Source organism: Pseudorca crassidens, chromosome 7 (genome assembly GCF_039906515.1).
Source record: "Pseudorca crassidens isolate mPseCra1 chromosome 7, mPseCra1.hap1, whole genome shotgun sequence".
NCBI classification, from domain to species: Eukaryota; Metazoa; Chordata; class Mammalia; order Artiodactyla; family Delphinidae; genus Pseudorca; species Pseudorca crassidens.
This window is the reverse complement of record NC_090302.1, coordinates 76,828,530-76,849,822: the sequence shown is the minus strand read 5'-3', so window position 1 is coordinate 76,849,822 and position 21,293 is coordinate 76,828,530. Positions and strand designations below refer to the sequence as shown.

At 36.4% G+C, this 21,293-nt stretch overlaps 1 long non-coding RNA gene across 1 annotated transcript in view; it reads left to right on the top strand.

The window, feature by feature from the left end:
* The window catches only part of LOC137227087 (uncharacterized), an 891,048-nt gene that overhangs the window by 33,969 nt on the left and 835,786 nt on the right, over window positions 1–21,293 (top strand). The gene's annotated exons all lie outside the window — the stretch shown is intronic.

Genomic DNA, 21,293 nt, shown 5'->3' with positions numbered 1-21,293 from the left:
GATTTATGTCATACAGTGTTCTGCCTATGTTTTCCTCTAAGAGTTTGATAGTGTCTGAACTTACATTTAGGTTTTTAATCCATTTTGATTTTATTTTTGTGTTTGGTGTTAGGGAGTGTTCTAACTTCATTCTTTTACATGTAGCTGTCCAGTTTTCCCAGCACCACTTATTGAAGAGGCTGTCTTTTCTCCATTGTATATCCTTGTCTCCTTTAACAAAAATAAGGTGACCATATGTGCAAGGGTTTATCTCTGGTGTTTCTATCCTGTTCCACTGATCTATATTTCTGTCTTTGTGCCAGTACCATACTGTCTTGATTACTGTAGATTTGTACTACAGTCTGATATCAGGGAGCCTGATTCCTCCAGCTCCGTTTTTCTTTCTCAAGATTGCTTTTGCTATTCGGGATCTTCTTTGTTTCCATACAAATTGTGAAATGTTTTGTTCTAGTTCTGTGAAAAATGCCGTTGGTACTTTGGTATGGATTGCACTGAATCTGTAGATTGCTTCGGGTAGTATAGTTATTTTCTCAATGTTGATTCTTCCAATCTAAGAACATGGTATATCCCTCCATCTGTTTGTATCATCTTTAATATCTTCATTCAGTGTCTTACTGATTTTTGAGTACAGGTCTTTTACCTCCTTAGGTAGATTTATTCCTAGGTATTTTATTCTTTTTGTTGCAGTGGTAAATGGGAGAGTTTTCTTAATTTCTCTTTAAATTTTTCGTCCTTAGTGTATAGGAATGCAAGAGATTTCTGTGCATTAATTTGGTATCCTGCAACTTTACCAAGTTCATTGATTAGCTCTAGTAGTTTTCTGGTAGCCTCTTTAGGATTCTCTATGTACAGTATCATGTCATCTGCAAACAGTGACAGCTTTACTTCTTTTCTGATTTGGATTCTTTTTATTTCTTTTTCTTCTCTGATTGCTGTGGCTAAAACTGCCAAAACTATGTTGAATAATAGTGGTGAGAGTGGACAGTCTTGTCTTGTTCCTAATATTAGAGGAAATGGTTTCAGTTTTTTACCATTGAGAATGATGTTGGCTGTGGGTTTGTCATATATGGCCTTTCTTATGTTGAGGTAAGTTCCCTCTATGCCTACTTTCTGGAGGGTTTTTATCATAAATAGGTGTTGAATTTTGTCAAAAGCTTTATCTGCATCTATGGAGATGATCATATGATTTTTCTCCTTCCGTTTTTTTACATGGTTTATCCCATTTATTTATTTGCGTATGTTGAAGAATCCTTGCATTCCTGGGATAAACCCCACTAAATCATGGCGTATGATCCTTTTAATGTGCTGTTGGATTCTGTTTGCTAGTTTTTTGTTGAGGATTTTTGCATCTATGTTCATCAGTGATATTGGCCTGTAGTTTTCTTTGTGACATCTTTGTCAGGTTTCGCTATCAGGGTGATGGTGGCCTCGTAGAATGAGTTTGGAAGTGTTCCCCCCTCTGCTATATTTTGGAAGAATTTGAGAAGGGTAGGTGTTAGCTCTTCTCTAAATGTTTGATAGAATTTGCCTGTGAAGCCATCTGGTCCTGGACTTTTGTTTGTTGGAAGATTTTTAAACACAGTGTCAATTTCAGTGCTTGTGATTCGTCTGTTTATATTTTCTATTTCTTCCTGGTCAGTCATGGAAGGTTGTGCTTTTCTAAGAATTTGTCCATTTCTTCCAGGTTGTCCATATTATTGGCATATAGTTGCTTGTAGTAATCTCTCATGATTCTTTGTATTTCTGCAGTGTCAGTTGTTACTTCTCCTTTTTCATTTCTAATTCTATTGATTTGAGTCTTCTCCCCTCTTTTTCTTGATGAGTGTGGCTAATGGTTTATTAATTTTGTTTTTCTTCTCAAAAAACCAACTTTAATTTTTATTGATCTTTGCTATAGTTTCCTTTTTTTCTTTTTCATTTATTTCTGCTCTGATCTTTATGATTTCTTTCCTTCTGCTAACTTTGGGATTTTTTTGTTCTTCTTTCTCTAATTGCTTTATGTGTAAGGTTAGGTTGTTTTTTTGATATGTTTCTTGTTTCTTGAGGTTGGATTGTATTGCTATAAACTTTCATCTTAGAACTGCTTTTGCTGCATGCCATAGGCTTTGGGTCATCGTGTTTTCATTGTCATTTGCTTCTAGGTATTTTTGATTTCCTCTGATTTCTTCAGTGATTTCTTGGTTATTTAGTAGTGTATTGTTTAGCCTCCATGTCTTTGTATTTTTTACAGATTTTTTCCTGTAATTGGTATCTAATCTCATAGCTTTGTGCTTGGAAGATACAATTTCAATTTTCTTATATTTACCAAGGCTTGATTTGTGATCCAGGATATGATCTATCCTGGAGAAGATTCCCTGAGCACTTGAGAAGAAAGTGTATTCTGTTGTTTTGGGATGGAATGTCCTATAAATATCAATTAAGTCCATCTTGTTTAATGTATCATTTAAAGCTTGTGTTTCCTTACTTATTTTAATTTTGGATGATCTGTCTGTTGGTGAAAGTGGGGTGTTAAAGTCTCCTACTATGATTGTGTTACTGTCGATTTCCCCTTTTATGGCTGTTAGCATTTGCCTTATATATTGAGGTGCTCCTATGTTGGGTGCATAAATATTTACAATTGTTATATTTTCTTCTTGGATTGATCCCTTGATCATTATGTAGTATCCTTCCTTGTCTCTTGTAACATTCTTTATTTTAAAGTTTTTTTTTTCTGATATGAGAATTACTTCTCCAGCTCTCTTTTGATTTCCATTTTCATGGAATATCTTTTTCCATCCCCTCACTTTCAGTCCGTATGTGTCCCTAGGTCTGAAGTGGTTTCTTGTAGACAGCATACATGCAGGTCTTGTTTTTGTGTCCATTCTGCCCATTTATGTCTTTTGGTTGGAGCATTTAATCCATATACCTTTAAGGTATTTATCAATATGTATGTTTCTATTACCATTTTCTTGATTGTTTTGGGTTTGTTATTGTAGGTCTTTTCCTTCTCTTGTGTTACCTGCCTAGAGAAGTTCCTTTAGCATTTGTTGTAAAGTTGGTGTGGTGGTGCTGAATTCTCTTAGCTTTTGCTTGTGTGTAAAGCTTTTAATTTCTCCATCAAATCTGAATGAGATCCTTCCTGGGTAGAGTAAGCTTGGTTGTAGATTTTTCCCTTTCATCACTTTAAGTATGTCCTGCCACTCCCTTCTGGCTTGCAGAGTTTCTGCTTAAAGATCAGCTGTTAACCTTATGGGGGTTTCCTTGTATGTTATTTGTTGTTTTTCCCTTGCTGCTTTTAATATTTTTTCTTTGTATTTAATTTTTGATAGTTTGATTAATGTGTGTTGGCATGTTTCTCCTTGCATTTATCCTATATGGGAATCTCTGCGCTTCCTGGACTTGACTATTTCCTTTCCCATATTAGGGAAGATTTCAACTATAGTCTACTGAAATAATTTCTCAGTCCCTTTCTTTTTCTCTTCTTCTTCGGAAACCCCTATAATTTGAATGTTGGTGCATTTAATGTTGTCCCAGAGGTCTCTGAGACTGTCCTCAATTCTTTTCATTCTTTTTTCTTTAGTCTGTTCTATGATAGTTATTTTCACTATTTTATCTTCCAGGTCACTTATCCGTTTTTCTGTCTCACACATTCTGCTATTGATTCTTTCTAGAGAATTTTTAATTTCATTTATTGTGTTGTTAATCATGGTTCGTTTGCTCTTTAGTTCTTCTAGGACCCTGTTAAACGGTTGTTGTACTTTCTCCATTCTATTTCCAAGATTTTGGATCATCTTTACTATCATTATTCTGAATTCTTTTTCAGGTAGACTGCCAATTTCCTCTTTATTTGTTTGGTCCTGTGGTTTTTTTTTTTTTTCTTTTAATACATTTATTTATTTATTTTTAGTTGTGTTGGGTCTTCGTTTCTGTGCGAGAGCTTTCTCCAGTTGTGGCGAGCAGGGACCACTCTTCATCGCGGTGCATGGGCCTCTCACTATTGCGGCCTCTCTTGTTGCGGAGCACAGGCTCCAGACATGCAGGCTCAGTAGTTGTGGCTCACGGGTCCAGTTGCTCCGCGGCATGTGGGATCCTCCCAGACCAGGGCCCGAACCTGTGTCCCCCGCATTGGCAGGCAGACTCTCAACCACTGCGCCACCAGGGAAGCCCCGGTCCTGTGGTTTTTTTACCTTGCTCCTTCAACTGCTGTGTGTTTCTCTGTCTTCTCATTTTGCTTAACTTACCTTGTTTGGGGTCTCCTTTTCACAGGCTGCAGGTTCGTATTTCCCGTTGTTTTTGGTGTCTGTCCCGGGTGGCTAAGTTTGGTTCAGTGGGTTGTGTAGGCTTCCTGGTGGAGGAGACTGGTGCCTGTGTTCTGGTGGATGGGGCTGGATCTTATCTTTCTGTTGGGCAGGACCACGTTTGGTGGTGTGTTTTGGGATGTCTGTGACCTTATTATGATTTTAGGCAGCCTCTCTGTTAACGGGTGGGGTTGTGTTCCTGTCTTGCTAGTTGTCTGACATAGGGTGTCCAGCGCTGTAGCTTGCTGGTCATTGAGTAGAGCTTGGTCTTGGCGTGAGATGGAGATCTCTGGAAGATTTTCTCCCTTTGATATTATGTGGAGCTGGGAGGTCTCTGGTGGGCCAGTGTCCTGAACTTGGCTCTCCCACCTCAGAGGCAGAGCCCTGACACGCGGCTGGAGCATGACGGCCCTGTCACCCGCTCAGCTCAGAAGAAAAGGGAGAAAAAAAGAAAGAACGAAAAAGTAAAATAAAGTTATTAAAACAAAATAAAGAAATATTAAAAATAAAAAAAAATAAAAAGTAATAAAAGAAAAGCAAGAAGGAAAGAGAGAAAGAAAGCAGAGAGCAACCAAACCATGAAACAAATCCAGCAAGGATAACAAGCACTAAATGTATACTAAAAAAAAAAAAAAAAAAAAGGACAGAACCCTAGGACAAATGGTAAAAGCAAAGCTATATAGACAAAATCACACAAAGAAGCATACACATACACACTCACAAAAAGAGAAAAAGGAAAAGTATATACATATCTATATATTTTTTAAAAAAAGGAAGAGAGCAACCAAATCAATACAAATCTACCAATGATAATTAACTCTAAATACTAAACTAAGATTAACATAAGACCAGAAACAAATTAGATGCAGAAAGCAAACCCCAAGTCTACAATTGCTCCCAAAGTCCACCGCCTCAATTTTGGGATGATTCGTTGTCTATTCAGGTATTCCACAGATGCAGGGTACATGAAGTCGATTTTGGAGATTTAATCCGCTGCTCCTGAGGCTGCTGGGAGAGATTTCCCTTTCTCTTTTTTGTTCCCACAGCTTCTGGGGTTCAACTTTGGATTTGGCCCTGCCTCTGCGTGTAGGTCGCGTGAGGGTGTCTTTTCCCGCCCAGACAGGACGGGGTTAAAGGAGCCGCTGATTCGGGGGCTCTGGCTCACTCAGGCTGGGGGGAGGGAAGGGTACGGAGTGCGGGGCGAGCCTATGGTAGCAGTGGCCGGCATGACGTTGCACCAGCCTGAGGCCCGCCGTGCGTTCTCCCAGTGAAGTTGTCCCTGGATCACGGGCCCCTGGCAGTGGCGGGCTGCACAGGCTCCCGGGAGGGGAGGTGTGGATAGTGACCTGTGCTCGCACACAGGCTTCTTGGTGGCGGCAGCAGCAGCCTTAGCGTCTCATGCCCGCCTCTGGCGTCTGCGCTGATAGCTGCGGCTCATGCCCGTCTCTGGAGCTTGTTTCAGCAGTGTTTTGAATCCCCTGTCCTTGCACACTCCGAAACAATGCTCTCTTGCCTCTTTGGCAGTTCCAGACTTTTTCCTGAACTCCCTCCCATCTAGCTGTGGCGCAGTAGCCCTCTTCAGGCTGTGTTCACGCAGCCAACCCCAGTCCTCTCCCTGGGATCTGGCCTCCAAAGCCCGAGCCTCAGCTCCCAGCCTCTGCCCACCCTGGCAGGTGAGCAGACAAGCCTCTCAGGCTGGTGAGTGCTGGTCGGCACTGATCCTCTGTGTGGGAATCTCTCCGCTTTGCCCTCTGCACCCCTGTTGCTGTGCTCTCCTCCGTGGCTCTGAATCTTCCCCCACTGCCCACCCGCCATCTCTGCCACTGAAGGGGCCTAGTGTGTGCAAACTTTTCCTCCTTCACAGCTCCCTCCCACTGGTGCAGGTCCCGTCCCTATTCTGTGTCTCTGTTTTTTCTTTTATCTTTTCCCTACCCAGGTACGTGGGGAGTTTCTTGCCTTTTGGGAGGTCTGAGGTCTTCTGCCAGCATTCAGTAGGTGTTCTGTAGGAGTCGTTCCACATGTAGATGTATTTCTGATGTATCTGTGGGGAGGAAGGTGATCTCCACGTCTTACTCCTCTGCCATGTTGAAGGTCTCCTCTATCTGATTGAATTTTAAGTTTGATTTTGAAACTAAATCATTGGAGAATGTAAAAATTGAACATTATAGCAATGATGACTTAAAAATACAATGTGGACTTTTGTCTAGGGTTCATTTTATTCTATATTTTAAGATTTTATCTGTTGTAATATCTAGCACATATAAATTCTCAGAAGTAAATGCTCACAATGACCAGGAACTGAGCATTTTATATAGCCATTAGTATCTTAGACAAATTTCTAGGTTAATTGAGACTGTAATTGTGTTTTCTTGGGAAACAAGCATACCTGGGATCTAAACAATAGTACTTATCAAGAAGTTCACCTTGTTTTGTTAGAAGGCCATAAATAATAGAATCATAGAGCAGGGAGTGACTATGGTATACATAACATCACAGAAATGATGATAGACAGCCTTATCTTTAGAAGAATTTTAGGTTTAGTTTAAGAAAGGAAAAGGAGGGTTCATCACGTCCCTTTCCTAGGAGGTAAAGACTATCATCTTTAACAAGGTCTGCTGGCCCTAAGGGATTTGGTCCTGGCCTCTGTCAACAGCTTCAACTAACTCAACCTATAGCACTCTGAGTCTAGCCATGTAAGCCTCCTTTGGTTTCTTGAATTCCCTCATCCTTCGTTCTTCAGGGCTTTGATGCTTCCCTTTCTTCTTTATGGAGGGCTCTACCTGTCTGCTTAGTTAATCCCAATACATCCTTCAGAATTCAGATCAGAAAGTACTTTGAGGATGTTTTCTCTTCACTTTCACCAGAATAGAATTCCCTCTCTATACTCATAGCTTCCAGTAAGTATCTTTTATAGCTCGTAGCACAATGGAAGTTAAAAATACATTATGTTGTCAATTGTTTACCATATTTCTTGCTAGAATATAAGTTGATGAGGACAGTCATCACTTTTGTCTTGGTTCACCATCCCTCCCCAACCCCATGCTTAGTATAATGATAGCATGTAGTTAGTGCTTGATGCATACTTATTGATTGATTGAATGAACAAATGGATAGATAAATGCATAATGAATAAATAAATTCAAGGCCAGAACAATGGAGAGGAAAGGGTATAAAATAGGAAAAAATGATCAGAGAAAAGAAGAGAGGGAATATCATAAAAATTCCAATGGGGTGAGAGATAGAGGGAGGCAGTAGAAGATGTTTAATACTTGGAAACTATTTAAATAAGGGTATAGTATTGAGGTGTGGAGGTTTGTAAGAAAGAGAAAGGGGGAGAATGTTTGCCTTTGTTATTTTAACTTAGTCAAATTCTGTTTCCTTGGCATTTGATATTTGGGAGCAATTTTCAACATGATGACTTAGATGCTGTATTGGTCACTTTTCTTTTTAGGATGTGAATCCCTCTTCTCCTCCACCTAAAACGTCCAAAAGATTAAGAATATTTAAAATATTACATTAGTGGGAAAGAAGATAGAATCTGTATCACAGTTAGTGAAAGAAGAAACTAAGAGATGGAAAAAAAAAACCCCCTCATATAAGATTAAAAAAAGCTGTTGATTTAGGATAAGAAGATGTTTCTTCTCTGGGGGCAAATCCAGGTTTTCTGAATCCTGGAAGATTATACAGTTGATGCTTGAACAACAAGGATTTGAACTGTACTGGAACTCTCATATGTAAATTGTTTCCATTAAATAGGTGCTTCCAATAAATGGGACTATGGGATAACAAAATCCCTGGCAGATCCTGGAACCAATCCCCTGTGGAAACTGAGGAGGGATGACTGTACATTGGGAGACTCTCTCTCCCTTTTTTTTTTTTTTTTTACTTTTTAACGGATAGTTTTATTGAGATAATGGTAGATTCACATGCAATAGTAAGAAACAGTACAGAGTAATCTCATATATGCTTTACCTGCATACACTTTGTAAAAACTACTGTGTAATACCACAACCAGGGAATTGTCACTGATGCAATCCACCAGTGTATTCTTATTCCCTCAGTTTTTCTTGTACTCATATTTGTGTGTGAATTTAGTTCTATACAATTTTATTAAATGTGTACATTCATGTATCTGCTACTATGGTCAAGATAATGATCAGTTCCAGCATCATGAATATCTTTACTCTTGCCCTTTCATAATCACATCCATTTCTCTCCAGCCCTTTATATAATTTCCTGGAAACTCATATAAATGGCTGTGTATGAAAAGTTTGTTCATTTCTATGGCTGAGTAGTATTCTGTGGTATGCATGTACCACAGCATCTTTTAAAATTGAAGTATAGTTGATTTACAATATTAAGTTCAGGTGTACAATATAGTGATTCAATACTTTTATAGATCATACTCAATTTAAAGTTATTACAAAATAATGGCTATATTTCTCTGGGCTTTGGGACTAGTTAGTGAAAATAAGCATCCCTGAATTTTAATTAACTGGACTATAATTTTGCTTTTGCTCAGCTGTGTTCTTCCTATCTGTGCAATTTTAAAAGACTGCATTAACTTCTTTAAACTTGAGTTTCCTCTTACATGAAATGGTGTGAGCCATGATTTCCATTGAGAGGTTGGTGTGATGTTGTAACACATCGTTTATTTTATAGGAAAAATTGCTTTGTAACTTGGAAGTGGTATAGAGTTAGTCATTGATGCCATTATGATATTTATTAATTTATTTTATCTTTACAATCACACTTATATCACTTTGTTTTTTTAAAGTGGAAAAAACAGACAGTACTTTTTTAGTATTTCTCCTAAAGAACTAAAACTTGCTGACCAGTACTTTCATGGTCTTTCTGACCCTCATTTATTCATGGTGGGTATGTTCATTAAGAATTGGCCATTTAGAAGCCTGTGCTGACCTAGGCTGACTGGCTATAGCTAAAAATATTCACCATCTTCCATGTTGCTCAGAGTTTTTTGCTTGATTCTGATTCCTAGTTGTCATTCAAATTCTAATTTTTGTTTTCAGGGAATGGAATTATTTGATAACTCCCTTTTCCTTACTACTGCTGCTTCCTGTCAGTCTGTCAGAAAGCAAAAGAAAAAAAAAAACCATTTTCTAAATAATAAAAGCAAAAAGTTATATTGGAGTTTGTAGAAATTCCAGTTATGTTGTTATATAACATCTGTCCCTTTTACTTGATAGTTGTCTCATACTTCTGCACTTCCTAGTGGCATTCCCTTCGGCTGCAGTTTTAGAAACAAATTATAATATTTTCACTTCTTTCTTAGGTGCTGGGTTTACTGCACAGAATGTAATTAGTTAAGCTCTTTTCCATGAGTCTAAATACAAGTACAGACATATATGCACAGTTGACATAACACATTCTTTTACCCATTTTGAATGTTGAAGGGGAGCTCTGTGTTCTTAGTCTTTTTTTTTTTTTAAGATTAGATCTAGAAGTAGTGAAACAGCTCTTTCTTCAAGGAGCAGAATCAGCTCTCTATATAGTCTTATTTTTATATCAATAACACCTAATATAAAAGTAGCACATTGATTTCAATGAGCAATGAATACTGAGATAGGTGTTGCCGTTGTTTTAAGGAAAGCTTAAGAGAGCTAAAGGATCTTGTCCGAGTTCACAGAGCTAGTAAATGACAGAGTAGGAATTCAACCCTGGCCTGGCCCATTCCCTGACTACCACACTCAACTGTTTTAGACTTTTTTGAATAACTTTTTAAAAGTCATCCATCAGACTTTTCTTTGCCTTTTGGCCAATCTCATCTGCCACCTGCAAGTGTGGGAGTTTCTTTGTACGCACATAGACATTACTGGCGTCGGAACTACACTCTGATATATATTTATAACCTAGTCTCTCCAGATCCTGAATCAGCCCTTTATGAGCTTCCTTTCCACATAAGTGTTTTGATTCCATCCAGTCATGGTCAGCAAATAGGAAACTTCGATAGACTTTTAAATGTTATTCTTGATAAATAAATAATAGGTTTGGTTGCCATAAGGCATGAAAGGGATTCTCCATATAACTGCATTTAAGATGATATATTTTCAAAAGCTTAGTCAAAGACTTCCACTGAAACTTCTGTTAAACAGTTTTCCAGAAGTCAGTCTAAACCTAGGACGTGGTATGAAATGCTGTTCTTGGAGTTACGTATTGTTATAAAGACATAACATGAAGGTTTGGGATCAAAGTATATTTTACTCTGTTCTTCAGTGTAAGAAAATTTGATTTCACTTTTTCACAATATGGTACACATGAAGGATGACAGCTGGTAAAACTTACTTCTTGTTTATCATCCATGCCTTAGGGACGGTAAAGGATGAGTCCCAGGGAGAAAATGAAAACACATGGTGTACAATTTTATTTGAAACAATGTGAAACTTCAAAAATATACTGTGAAATAGATCATCTTATTTAATTTAGAATGCCTGCTCAAAACAAAAAGGAAATCAAGTACTTTTGCACATTAATATTTTTAATCTTTAGGCAAAGCATAATCTCATTTTACACCTTCTAAATTGTTCAGTATCTCAGACATGTAAAATTGATGCTCTGTCCTATGTCTGACTAATTTTTTTTAAAAATAACTCCTTTATATATATATATATGTTATCAATTTTGACTCCTTGGCACAATATAATATACATATGCATTGAAGGGAACAAAGCAGATTTTTGAAAGAATGCAGAAAACTATAAATAGTCTTGAATATTATCTCAATGTGGTAAAATAGGGTACATATTTATTCTCATTTTCTGATATGCTAATTTCTTTCTTGTCTTAGATATTCTCATGAATTACATATTTATGGTGAATTTTAACAGTTGTTTCATATACATGTGAAACATATATGCCAGTTGTTTCCTTTGAGATTTTGAGATAGACTTCATTCTTTCTTCATGACTCTGAGTATCTCTTCAAAAAGATCAAATTCACATGGCCATTGTAGCTTAGTAGGATTAATCTTTTTTTTTTTTTTTTTTGCGATACGTGGGCCTCTCACTGTTGTGGCCTCTCCCGTTGCGGAGAACAGGCTCCGGACGCGCAGGCTCAGCGGCCATGGCTCACGGGCATAGCCGCTACGCTGCATGTGGGATCTTCCCGGACCGGGGCACGAACCCGTGTCCCCTGCATTGGCAGGCGGACTCCCAACCACTGTGCCACCAGGGAAGCCCAGTAGGATTAATCTTATATATGGTTTTCAAATGCCAGATATTTAAGATTGATTGGAAGAGACTTGGCAAAATGCAAGCTGGATATTTTTATCCTTTATCGTCTTGGATTTTCCTTCTCTTACCATATCAAGCAATCATGGTCTCACAGAGATAGAAGCGACTGAAGAAGAGCCTGCTCCTGCGGAGCAGTGACTTGCTGTTAGGACTGTGGTGTAAATTGGGAAATCCTCGATCATAGCTTATAGCTTATAGTAACTCCAGTTTTTGAAGTGCCATGTTTATAAAAGGACGCGTGTGTGTTGATATTTTAAAAAGATTAAATGAAACATACAGGGATAGAGAAACCCTACTTAATTACTGCTGCATTAGAAGTGATACTTTCTTGTTACTGATTTCCAGAATAGTCAGCTAAACTGAATCGTGGAGTAGCAATCAAGAGACCCGATTCCAATTCTGGCTAAGTCTTGTCGCCCCACCACACCGCAGATACTCCCACCTGTTGGGTGAAAATAAAATAATTGCATGAATTTTCGTAACCTTATTTATTTGCCTATAAAATGGAATGGTAATGTAGTAAAATTTTGAAATATAAGTATGGGGTAACATCTTCAGATCCCAAACTGTGATTTCCCTAATTCAGGTTTCAGACATGTTTAACATAGTGACATTATCTTGAAGGCATTCACTAAATCAGCCCAGTAACTGTAAGTTTGTTTGGTGTGTGTGTGTGTGTGTGTGTGTGTGTGTGTGTGTTTGTGTGTGTGTGTAAGAGTTTGTGCAGACTAAGACTGTACATGTCTGCACAAAAAGAAGGTAAAATTTGTCATATAAATAAGTCATGGATGACCCATGTGTCCTGGTGTTCTGCTATGTTTGTGTGTGTGTTTTATTATTGTTCTTGTTTTTTCTTGCTTTCCATAAAGACTTGTGAAGGAAGAACTTAATTATAAGGAGTAAGAATTGGAACACACTGGTATCAAGTATAGATTCTCTGTTATGAAATTTATTTAGGATCAGCATCTTTGCATTATTTTATAGCTTGATTTTATTTATATTTAATTTCATTGATTGTTAAGTATTTTGTAAGTGACCAAAATATGTTGTGTAAAATCAAAACTTTAATGCTGTATTTCTCTCATGTTAAAACAGTGCTTTCTTTTTTTTTTTAAACATCTTTATTGGAGTATAATTGCTATTCAATGGTGTGTTAGTTTCTGCTTTATAATAAAAAGAACCAGTTATACATACACATATATCCCCATAACTCTTCCCTCTTGCGTCTCCCTCCCTCGCGCCCTCCCTATCCCACCCGTCTAGGTGGTCACAAAGCACCGAGCTGATCTCCCTGTGCTATGCGGCTGCTTCCAACTAGCTATCGATTTTACATTTGGTAGCGTACATAAGGCCATGTCACTCTCACTTGGTCCCAGTTTACCCTTACCCCTCCCCCTGTCCTCAAGGCCATTCTCTACTAGGTCTGCATCTTTATTCCCGTCTTGCCCTTAGGTTCTTCATGACCATTTTTTTTTTTTTTTAGACTCCATATATATGTGTTAGCATACGGTATTTGTTTTTCTTTCTGACTTACTTCACTCTGTGTGACAGACTCTAGGTCCATCCACCTCACTACAAATAACTCAACTTCATTTCTGTTTTTGGCTGAGTAATAGTCCATATGTGCCACATCTTCTTTATCCATTCATCTGTTGATGGACACTTAGGTTGCTTCCATGTCCTGGCTATTGTAAATAGAGCTGCAATGAACATTGTGGTACATGACTCTATTTGGATTATGGTTTTCTCAGGGTATATGCCCAGTAGTGGGATTGCTGGGTCATATGGTAGTTCTATTTTTAGTTTTTTAAGGAACCTTCATGCTGTTCTCCATAGTGGCTGTATCAATTTACATTCCCACTAACGGTGCAAGAGGGTTCCCTTATCTCCACACCCTCTTCAGCATTTATTGTTTGTAGATATTTTGATGATGGCCATTCTGACCTGTGTGAGATGATACCTCATTGTAGTTTTGATTTGCATTTCTCTAATGATTAATGATGTTGAGCGTTCTTTCATGTGTTTGTTGGCAATCTGTATATCTTCTTTGGAGAAATGTCTATTTAGGTCTTCTGCCCATTTTTGGATTGGGTTGTTTGTTTTTTGATATTGAGCTGCATGAGCTACTAGTAAATTTTGGAGATTAATCCTTTGTCAGTTGTTTCATTTGTAAATATTTTCTCCCATTCTGAGGGTTGTCTTCTTGTTTATGGTTTCCTTTGCTGTGCAAAAGCTTTTAAGTTTCATTATGTCCCATTTGTTTATTTTTGTTTTTATTTCCATTTCTCTAGGAGGGGGGTCAAAAAGGATCTTGCTGTGATTTATGTCATAGAGTGTTCTGCCTATGTTTTCCTCTAAGAGTTTTATACTGTCTGGCCTTACATTCAGGTCTTTAATCCATTTTGAGTTTATTTTTTTTATGGTGTTAGGGAGTGTTCTCATTTCATTCTTCTATATGTAGCTGTCCAATTTTCCCAGAACAACTTATTGAAGAGGCTGTCTTTTCTCCATTGTATATTCTTGCCTCCTTTATCAAAGATAAGGTGACCATATGTGCATGGGTTTATCTCTGGGCTTTCTATCCTGTTCCATTGATCTATATTTCTGTTTTTGTGCCAGTACCATAATGTCTTGATTACTGTAGCTTTGTAGTATAGTCTGAAGTCAGGGAGCCTGATTCCTCCAGCTCTGTGTTTCTTTCTCAAGATTGCTTTTGCTATTCGGGATCTTTTTTGTTTCCATACAAATTGTGAAATGTTTTGTTCTAGTTCTGTGAAACATGCCAGTGGTAGTTTGATAGGGACTGCATTGAATCTGTAGATTGCTTTGGGTAGTAGAGTCATTTTCACAATGTTGATTCTTCCAATCCAAGAACATGGTATATCTCTCCATCTGTTTGTATCATCTTTAATATCTTTCATCAGTGTCTTATAGTTTTCTGCATACAGGTCTTTTACCTCCTTAGGTAGATTTATTCCTAGGTATTTTATTCTTTTTGTTGCAATGGTAAATGGGACTGTTTTCTTAATTTAACTTTCAGATTTTTTTCATTAGTGTATAGGAATGCAAGAGATTTCTGTGCATTAATTTTGTATCCTGCTACTTTACCAAATTCATTGATTAGCTCTAGTAGTTTTCTGGTAGTGTCTTTAGGATTCTTTGTGTATAGTATCATGTCATCTGCAAACAGTGACAGCTTTACTTCTTATTTTCTGATTTGGATTCCTTTTATTTCTTTTTCTTCTCTGATTGCTGTGGCTAAAACTTCCAAAACAAAAAACAGTGCTTTCTTAATCCAGAGTTTTGTTTGTAATGGATTTCTCTGACTAAATAATCCTATTTAAAGTTTACTTTAATATGAAATGAGTTTTAAATTCACTGGGACCAACTTTGAGTCTGATTTGTAAGTAAACTGAGGTTAGCCATCGCTGAATAATTAAAAATTAATGAGACATGACTACTTGGGTAGATTCATATTAAAATAAGTAGATCGACTGAGATTATCTGTGATTGCTAGATTACAGTGAAAATTGGCTGTCATTCTTCATTGCAGCTTTTATAATAAAAATAAATAATGATTTCAGAATTACTGTAGTAACCAGTTTAGAATTGTCAAAAGGTATCAGGATTTAAAATATGATTTACTCTTTTAATGTACTTTATGTTGAGTTTAGCTATAATCTGTAAGTAGAGATTTTCTCACCTGCCTTTTGCTAAAATATGCACTGCTATATTAATTTTAAAGAAACCAGTAGTTTTTCTCATTTTAACCATTTATTTTCTTTGAAGGGAAAATACACTTTTTATGCTTTAGTATTTTTATTACATAACTTACACATATATGAAACAGAATTTTCAAAGGGCTTAGAATAAAATAGAAAATCGTCTGAATTTTTACTTCCTAACTCAGAGGTAAGAACTATAAACTCTTCATCTTATACCTTTCTAGTACTTTTTTAAAAAATTTATTTATTTTATTATTTTTGGCTGCGTTGGGTCTTCGTTGCTGCATGCAGGTGGCATGTGGGATCTTCCTGGACCAGGACTCGAACCCGTGTCCCCTGCATTGGCAGGCAGATTCCCAACCACTGCACCACCAGGGAAGCCCCTTTCTGGTACTTTTGTATCAAATATATAACATAGGGATATATCATTTTAAAAATTTAAGTGCTGTCATATGGTACATTACATTTGTATTATACTGCAACTCTGCTTTTTCTGTGTATCTATGTATGTGGGAGATTGTCCTTTTAAGACATATTGGTCTATCTCATTATTTTTAGTACCTGTTTAATATTATGTGAGTGAACTATCACGTCTTAAACCAGTCTCATCCTTTAGGTGGACATTTAGGTTGTTTCCAGAGTTTTGCTATTAAAATTGTATGTATATAATTTAATATATAATATAAAGTATATAAAATTTATGTTGAAAATGTGTGAATATTCGAGTATGACTTTTTCAGAGGCAACTGACAGAAATTCAAATAAAATTAACTGAGAAACCCAAACAAAGAAAAATACTGTCTGGTACAAGAAAGGTTTCCAAGGTATACCTGTTTTAAGGTATGGAACGATTCAAGTTTCAAGTTTTTAAATGTCTCTGAATCTCTCATTTTCTCTCCTCTGTGTGAGATTTATTCTCAGAGAAGTTCTCTGTATATGTTAGAAAAGATGGCCACCAGTTGATTTAGGTTTGTGTGGTCCTTGCATACATCAACTTAAAGTAGAAATGCTCTCTCTTTTTTCACAGGAACCATGTGAAAAATTTTTAGTGGAACTTTTTTCACTTTTATTATGTGGCTAAATTTTGACAGTCAAAGAAAGAAAGGGGATGAGGAATCTGTAGTACTGCATGCCCAATACTGTGATTGACCATCTCCACCATAAGCACATAGGATGGGAGAATTTCTTTGAAGAAAAAAAGACAAGAACGATAGATACAAGGAATATTAATATTTCAGATTTTGATAGATGTAGCTAAATTACACTTCTGAAGCAATTTATACTGCAAGCAAAGTATGTGAGATACTTTATCTGCCTCATACTAATACTATATCACATCATTCATTTTACTTTTATGAGTTTTAAAATCTCATTTTATTTTCTATTTCGTTTTAATATTAATGAGTCGTGGTATTGTTTTCATATGTTTATTGGGCATTTGTATGTCCTCTGTGAATTGTTTGCTTATTTTGTATTATTTGTATTTTGTTTATTTTGTATTAAGTAATTTGTCTTGCTAACATTAATGTTAAGGAAATATTATATATCCTGAATGGTAGTTCTCTGTTTCATAGGCTGCACGTAAATTCTTTAGTCTACGTTACATCCTTCAGTTTTCCTATGATGTCTCTCATTACACAGATTCTTTATGGCTTCTAATTATTGCATATTCCTGAGGAAGGCTTGCCTCCTATCAGGGTTGTCTCAGTATTTCTAACAATTTTGAAGTTTTAAAAAATAGAGTTATTCTATTTTATAATTATATCTTTAATATTTAAAGCAAATCAATGATGACATTGTAGTACACGTTTCACTGGGTAAATAGGCAAACAAACACGCTCTGGTTGGTGCTGGAGAGGAAGTCAGTGTTTCCTGTAGGAAGGTATCACGGCTATCACTTCCTTATCATATGCATCTGTAATAAAGTGCCTGTCTCATCAGTGCCATTCGGGACCCACTTCTTTTCAGTCTTTCTGCTCCATCATCCTTAGCATGTTTGCTCTTGTTCTTGACTTACCTCACTTCGTCACAGGTGCCAGGCATAAGATCTTCACTTGCTAATGTCAAAAGCTGAAAGGAAGGAAATGCAGATGGTGGAGAGGACTTCTTCACATACGGAGGAAAATATTTCCCAGAATAAGTCCCAGCACATACAGTATATTTCTTTTGCCAGAAGAGTCTCATAGCCACTTTCCCAGGTCGGTCCTTGGCATAGGTGGGTGAGATCCCTATGATCAGCTTAAACCAATCATTATTCATACCATAAAGCCATGGACGTTGACACTTGCACACATTTGTTAGCAAGAAAAATGTGAGTGAATGGTTGATGAATGGGTAAACAACAGAGTCTATCACACCAAATATACAAATACAGTACTTTGCATTTTACAGAAGACTTTCATGTATTCACTTGTTTGCTTTACCTCACATTCATGTAAGGACAGTTTTTCTTCCAGTTTTACAGGTGAGGAAACTGAAATCTAAAAAATTACACATTTTGCCTAATATCACAAAACTGATGAGACATGAGAGAATTAATTCAAGTCTTCTAATTCCTAGTTCAAGACATTATTTGCTATACGACATGGTTTATCATTTAAACAAACAAATGTCCTTTTTAAAATTGAAGTATAGATTACTTACAGTGTTGTATTAGTTTCTAGTGTACAGCAAAGTGTTTCAGTTTTATCTATCTATATTCTTTTTCATATTCTTTTCCATCTAGTTTATTTCAAGACATTGAATATTGTTCCTATACTATGCAGTAGGACCTTATTATCTATTTTAGATATATCCTAAACTCCTAATTTATCCTGCTCCCCTTTCCTCTTTGGTAACCATAAGTTTGTTTTCTATGCCTATGAGTCTGTTTCTGTTTTATAAATAAGTTCATTTGTATCATATTTTAGATTCCATATGTAAGTGATATCATATGATATTTGTCTTTCTCTGTCTGACTTTCTTCACTTAATATGATAATCTGTAGGTCCACACATGTTGCTGCAAATGGCATTATTTTATTCTTTTTATGGCTGAGTAGTGTTCCATTTAATATGGAATCTATCTATCTATCTATCTGTCTATCTATGTATCTATCTATTTATCTATCTATCTCACATATTCTTTATCCATTCATCTGTTTTTGGACATTTAGGTTGCTTCCATGTCTTGGCTATTGTAAATAGTGCTGCTATGAACATTGAGGTGCATGTATCTTTTTGAATTAGAGTTTTCTCTGGATATATGCCCAGGAGTGGGATTTCTGGATCATATTGTAACTCTATTTTTAGTGTCTTTAAGGAACCTCCATACTGTTCTCCATAGTGTCTGTACCAATTTACATTCCCACCAACAGTATAGGAGGATTCCCTTTTCTCCACACCCTATCCAGCGTTTATGGCCATTTTGACCAGTGTGTGGTGATACCTCATTGGAGTTTTGATTTGCATTTCTCTAGTAATTAGCAGTTGTGAGCACCTTTTCACGTGCTTATTAGCCATCTATATGTCTTCCTAAATAAATGTGTTTTTAAAATAATAAGAAGAACGAGGAGTAGTTTTAGGTACGTTGGTGAAACATCACCATAAAAATTCCAACTTCCTTTTTTCTTATGTACAAAAGTTGTCTTGGGAGTAGCTAAACACTTGAGAGTGACCTCTTGGTAGAAAAAATGACAGCTACGTAGCAAGGTGCATAAGTCATTTCTCACACAAAGGAAACTTGCAATTATTAAAATAGGTAGAAGAAACGATTTTTCCTGAATGTATTCAACGCAAGTTGAAACATGAATTGGGTGGTTTCATGGATGCTTTCCACTTCTGTAGGAATGAGATACAAGGCAAAGATACCTTTTGCATAATAATATATATTTCAAAAATATGTGTGAAAGGTTTTGTTGCTGTAAAGGCTTCTGAACGCTTTAAGATTTTGTCACAGTTTTGTTTGTTTGTTTTGTTTTCTAAATAGTTGAAAGTAGCAGGATGGATTCTGTTTCATTTGTAGTCTCTCCCCCAAATATTCCTGTTTTTTAGGGACTGTCATTTGGGTTTTTATTGTCTATTGTAGGAATTCATCCAAAGCAATCCTGACATGTCACATATAAGCTCTTAAGGCTTTAGCTCTCTCTTGTTTCAAGTGATAATACAGTACTAAGAACATTAATGTTTGAGGATCTCTTCTGCTGACAGCCAGTCTGACATCCTGGTTCAGATAAACTAAATTTAAGTGTGAAAACAGCAGTGCTCCGCTTGCTGCATTATGAATATTCTGAGTACCTGGGGTAATAAAAGATGGTCTGCATGGATCCTTATTATGCTTAAGTTGTTTGTTTTTATGTAAAGCCTCTTTGTTCAGTAGACATACATGATTTGCAGACATGCCAATTTATAAATCCTTTGATGTTTTATGGTCTGTTCTTGAATATCTGAAAAGTGAAGGAAACATCTTTTTCCCATTACTTGTTTTTGTGATACAAGATAAGCGATCTTGCCTGAAATGTAGATTTTTAGACTGCTTGATTCCTTTCTAATAGAAATAGAGAAATTGGCTTTTTAGGTGAAGATTTTCCAAATTTAGTGAGGATTCTTTTAAAACCTCTTTATTAGAAACAACAACAACAGTAAAAGAAGCCCTCCTTTCCTCTATCTGTCTGTCTCTCTATTTGGAGTATTTTCTGCTTGCTTATATTTTTCAGTATTTTCTCCCTTTTATAATGATAAGAAAGGTAATCCAACTATATGAGGAGGTAAATGAATTTTGAGGTGCCTGTAAAAATTTAGAAAACTTTCATGTGAATGGATTAAAAAAAATCTAACAAACTGAAGAGACCAGCTGAAGTTATGCAAAGAGAATATCAAACATTTCAGTTGAAATACTTTGGACTGGAGCTTATATATTACAGTATAAATGTCAAATATTGTTTAAAACATCCATTTATATATTAACATTTTATGAAATACCACTTATACAATAACAGTAACATTGTGTATATGCTTTGGGCAATTAACTGTTCCTCAGGCTTTAGTTTTTTCACCTGCTCAGTGATGGACTTACTAAATCAAATTCATGAACTCCAGTGCCCATGGGAGTCCAGAGTGTATGGTGAGTGAGTGGCAGGGACTCTTTATAACCGGATAGTGCATGTTATATCTGGCTGGTCTGTTTCTTTCTTTGTTTCTTTTAACCTAGATATTCTGTGAAATAAAACATACATGAAAGCTGAATTTAGCCAGTGGGACTCCAGGTTGCAACTTCAGAACTAAGAGCATAACTAAGATCACATCCAACTTAAAAAAATGGATATTTTTGCATACAAATTAGAGAAGCATTTCTTCACTCTAATATTCTACTTGCTTAATTCTTTTCACCCTTAAAATTTGACAGTGTAGTTGACCCTACCTTCTTAGTTCTATTTGAAAGTTATTAAAGAACTAATATTTTGATGATGAAATGTATTGATTCTGTGTGTATGTAATTTATATATATACACACACTATATAGATAGATATAGATATATCTTGAAAGTGTATATATACATATTTATTTTTCATGGAGAATGATGCTATCATTGGTTTAGATATTAGATAATGTAGAACTTTTTAGAATAAAAAAATAAACTCTGAAATGATACAAATGAAATTATTTACAAAACAGAAACAATCTCACAGACTTAGAGAATGAACTTACGTTACCAGCGGGGTAAGCATGGGGGCAAGGGATAGTTAGGGAGTTTGGGATCAACATGTACACACTGCTGTATTTAAAGTGGATAACCAACAAGGACCTATAGCACAGGGAACACTGCTCAATGTTATGTCGCAGCCTGGATGGGAGGGGAGTTTGGGGGAAAATGGATACATGTATATGTATGGCTGAATTTCTTTGCTGTGCACCTGAAGCTATCACAACATTGTTAATCAGCTATACTCCAATATAAAATAAAAAGTTTAAAAAAATAACAACAAAAAATAAACTCAGATCTATTGTTCTAAAGAAAATCAGACTTTAAATACTCAATGAAAGACAAATCTTTCATTACATGA